We start from the raw sequence: 4948 nt of genomic DNA, 5'->3' as shown, positions 1-4948 counted from the left end.
GAAGCGGAGATGGAGGTGAAGCCCACAATGTCAGAGAAAAAGATGGTAACCTGGGAAAGCCAGAAAATGGAGAAAATGAAAATTGGGTAAAAAAATACATCTTGTGAAAGATTTGTTAGCATCTTGTGCTACAAACTGAGCAAATGTATCAACAAAATGCAGGTGGTGACAACAAAATATCTTGTATTTCACAAGTTTGTATTTCGACAATACAGAAAATACATCTCTGAAACAACTACAAATGAATGTATAAGCAAGCATGTAATTAATGATCTGCAACCAACCATGCCTTTAATTATTGAGATTGTGCAGTCATTTATAAGGATTTTCATGAATAGGCCTAATCAATGTGGAACCTCAGTCAATGAATTAAAAGAACATTAAGAATGGCGATGACAGGGCAAAAAGGCCACGCCCTCCAAAGTGCAGACTCCTATAAAATGTCTATGAGCAAAATAATAGAATAGAAGAGCTCTATAGCTCTAGACTTCTGTCCCGTGCCTCCAGATTGTCAGGGACCCTGCAGGTCAGTATTGTCAGAGGCAGAAGCGTCATGCCCATTGTAACTGAGGGGGCAATTGCCCCCTCAGATTTTTGAGAGGTAATTTTTTTTTTTTTTTTTAATAAACATAGGCTATATTATTATAGGCTGTGTATGGTAGTTGAAACATAGTTTCAAGTTTACGTTTATGTATGTTTGTAGTTAAAACAAAAACATAAATACTGTATAGGCTACATACAGTACAACACAAAAGGCTGTTATTTACCCTTTGTCGCCACCTGGTGAGTAAATATATATAACTAAAACCATTAGAATTGACAACCGGTCCGCGACTTTTTTTCCCCATGTATCTACCAGTCCTTGGCACAAAAAAGGTTGGGAACCCCTGCTCTAGAGGAAAGATTTCTACCTTCTGAAAAGGCAATACCAGCCAAAATAAACATTGTGTTACATTGCTTTGAAACATGTGGTCTCCCTTTTTTGTCAAGTCCATTGAGCCTGGGCAGTGGCAATGTACTTAGTCTGGTGATTATGGATCTTTCCAGGAGGCTGAGCAGTTTGGAAAATAGCCTTATGGTTACACCTGCTCAGTCTGATAATTTAAAATTAGATATTCCTCTAAATCTGGCTTCCAACCCCCCAAATTTTTCAGTATTGTCAGGGACACTGCAGGTCAGTATTGTCAGAGACCCTACAGGTCAGTATTGTCAGAGACCCTACAGGTCAGTATTGTCAGGGACCCTACAGGTCAGCATTGTCAGGGACCCTGCAGGTCAGTATTGTCAGGGACTCTGCAGGTCAGTATTGTCAGGGAGGTCAGTATTGTCAGGGACACTGCAGGTCAGTATTGTCAGGGAGGTCAGTATTGTCAGGGACACTGCAGGTCAGTATTGTCAGGGAGGTCAGTATTGTCAGGGACCCTGCAATGTGGTGAGCTGAGCTACTCTACAGTAAATTAAGCTCTGGAGAAGTTGCACAATTGTAACACTTTTCGCTAAATTACTCGGAGACTGTCACTTTCAGACAAAATATTTAATGTGATATTGTCTGTTCTTGTTCTGAAGTAAAAGGTAAATCATTGAGTAAATATTGAGTCTAATGGCATGTCTTCTTCTTCTGTGGTGTTTTCTGGCAGTTGGCATCCTTTGTTGCATTACCGCCTCCTCTTCTTCTTCTTCCTCTTCTTCTAATGGCTTTCCGGCAGACTAGATGCATTGCGGCACATTGCTGCTGCCTCTCACAGTTAGTCTCACTCTCACTCTAGACCTGGTTCTTCTTCCTCTTGCAAGTTTCCGGTGTTTCTCACACCTCCTCAATCTTGGCTCATGTTCCTCCACTCCTCATCCCTCCTGAGCAACGCGCCTTCACCTTCGTGAAGGGGTCCTCCGTTAATAGAGATTTCAGCGTCTGGCTTCGACGCAGTCAAGTTTTTAGGGAGTCCGATGACATCATCACTGATGACATCACAATTACGGGAGTGAAATCTCTGATGACATCACAATTTCAAGTGCATCACATGCTGCAGTGACATCACCGATGACATTATCACTGATGACATCATCACCAATGATATCAAAATTGCTCGAGTGACATCACTCAAGACATTGTCACTGATGACATCACATCAGTGATGACTGATTACTTTTTTTATTGATTCATTCCACATCGTCACCAATGACATCACAATTGCTCGACGGACATCACTGATGACATCATCACCTACTTCCTACATCGTAACCGATGACATCACAATTGCTCGAGTGAAATCACTGATGACGGACAGACATACATACGGACAGACCCTCTTATAGATAGGTGCCTCGGCCCCTAGTGGCCACACTGAAAATGCCAACATGGACGGGGACAGTGTGGGTTCTGGCACTGCCTCTGATTCTGCTGCTGTGTACCCAGCCAGCCTGCTTTGTCTTCCACACACTTTACTGCTCTCTGTCCCACAGCTGCGACTGCCACTTCAAGCCCAATATCAGAGACTTGGAGTGGGACCTGTACAAGAATGTGTATGGACAACATCTGGCACAGGACATCGTGTCAGAGGAAGTGGCTAACTTCCTTCAGAATAAAAGCCCTGACCGGCCCCTGGTGCTGTCCTTCCACGGCTCGTCCGGTACAGGGAAGACGCTGGTCAGCTCCATGCTGGGCAGGCACCTGTACAGCTCGGGCATGAGCAGCCCGTACATCCAGCAGTTTCTGCCCGCGCACCACTTCTCCTCACCTGCCCGCGTGGAGCAGTACAGGCGGGAGTTGAGGACCTGGCTGACGGCGAACCTGATGGCGTGCGCCCGCTCCCTCTTCATTTTTGACGAGATGGAGAAGATGGTGCCCGGCGTGGTGGACGCCCTGGAGCCCTTCCTCAGCCCCTCACACGTGGTGTACGGCACCAACTACCGCAAGGCCATCTACGTCTTCATCAGCACCACGGGGGAAAATGTGATCAACCAGCTTGCCCTGGACTACCGGCAGGCTGGCCGGGACCGAGAGGAGATTGGGCTGGCCGACCTTCACGATGCCATCGCAGAGACAGTTTACAACAGCAGCACAAGTGGTTTCTACCACTCCACCATCATCCAGCAGAAGCTGGTCACCCGCTTCGTTCCCTTCCTGCCGCTGACACGGCGCCACGTGGAGCGCTGCGCCCACCGCCAGCTGTGCCAGCTGGGCCGGTGCTGGCGCAGTGACGTGGCCGAGGCTGTAGGGGGCGACTTGATCTATGCTCCCGAGAAAGGACACTACTTCTCCACCACGGGCTGCAAGGCCGTCCCAGCCAAGATCAACCTGTTCCTGTGAGTGAGCAGTGGATGGAAAGGGAAAGTTCTCCCCGGCGACGAGCTGGGGAAACGTTGAGAAGGAACAGGGCTGAATGGATATTAGCCTTTTCCACAGAGAGGTCAGACAGAGCAGCACTCTGGAGCTTGGTGTCAGGCCGTCTCGTCTATAGCCTATATCCCTTTAACATTTCAGCTGCACTGCTGTCAGCCCGGAGTTTCCCCGAAAACACCGGGGCTTTACCAGACTCTGAAGTGCACCTAACCAGAAACCCCAGTCTGCTCTGTGTGTACAGGGCTTTACCAGACTCTCAAGTAGGGGTTTGCACAACTCCTTTTCTATCAACAAAGTGGAGTCAACGTCGATTAGTCGTCACATGGTGCATTGTTGGTATAATAATAATAATAAATGTCTGACTCGCTCACTGAGTGCTTGTGACGCATTAACGTTAGCCATGAGGCATGTAAGTTTACACAATCACAAATGACTTGGGAAAACTCTCTGGGCAAAGTAATATGAACTTAGTTTGATATCCGGGCTGCACACATGTTCTTTCACTGTAATGTGTCCAGGGTTGATGCACAATCTCCATCTGTTGTTGACTCCCCCTGCCATTTCATTTCCTTTCATCGTGTCGACGCGCTCGCTGCAACTCCTCTCCATGCTCCTCTCCATGCTCCTCTCCATGCTCCTCTCGCACAAACTGCTGCTCAACTCTGGATAGAAACTGTATAATGGAAGACAAAAGGTCCAGAGTGCTCGAAAGTCCAAAAGTGGTGTGAAGGTGCTCTGGTGTGGTGAAGGTGCCCTGGTGTGGTGAAGGTGCTCCGGTGTGGTGAAGGTGCTCTGGTGTGGTGAAGGTGCTCTGGTGTGGTGAAGGTGCTCTGGTGTGGTGAAGGTGCTCTGGTGTGGTGAAGGTGCTCTTTGGTGAGGATCACAAAGGTTAAAAAAGAAGAAAGGTCCAAGGCACTCTTCTGGCAGAAAGTAAAAAGCCTTTATTTACTTAGATGGCTATATCATTTTGAAAAGTTTAAAAACATAGCTAGTGCATGGTAAAAGAGCTGGGACATACATGACCCACGCGTAGCGGCACAAACAGCCTTCTTCAGGGTACCCAGCCTTCTTCAGGGTACCCTGAAGAAGGCTGTGATGTCATCAAGCAGTTGTGATGTCATCAGTTCCTCGAGTGCTTTTCTTTTTTCCCGGTGTTCAAGGCATTTGTTCAAGGCTTGAACCCCATGGTATTGCCGCTTGCGGCTATATTCTTACTTTGCTTTTACATTTTCTTGCCAGAATACTCCAGTGCCCAGACTGCAAATCTGTATCAAAATGAGGGGAGAGTGGGCTAATGCTTGCATGATATGCTTATATGTGTATATTGCTGCACATGTATATATCTACTTGTATTCATGTCATGGAGGTTAAAGTCTTGCTCTCCTGAAAGAAAATAAAAAATATTTCATCACAAAAAAAATAAAAAAAATACCCAATCTTATTATTCAGTAATAACCCAAGCAGGGTGCTTTTGGTACAGCTGCTTCAAACCTCTTCAATAAGCCAGACGCAATTTTCACCAGTATCACCTGTTTTATCTCCTGATGAATATGGAACAGGGCAATTATAGGTAATTACGCCAACAATAGCAACAAAGACAGCAAGCAC

General features: G+C 46.5%; 1 pseudogene across 1 annotated transcript; it reads left to right on the top strand.

The window, feature by feature from the left end:
- The first annotated feature begins 2347 nt into the window (after positions 1-2347).
- LOC310778787 (torsin-2A pseudogene) lies at positions 2348-3307 on the top strand (annotated as a pseudogene). The gene has a single exon. The product of its transcript is annotated as a torsin-2A pseudogene (transcript).
- Positions 3308-4948: the final 1641 nt, after the last annotated feature.

This window comes from Poromitra crassiceps (genome assembly GCF_964638095.1).
Source record: "Poromitra crassiceps genome assembly, chromosome: 6".
Lineage (NCBI taxonomy): Eukaryota > Metazoa > Chordata > Actinopteri > Beryciformes > Melamphaidae > Poromitra > Poromitra crassiceps.
The sequence above is the reverse complement of the archived record's forward strand: the minus strand, read 5'-3'. Positions and strand labels throughout refer to the sequence as shown.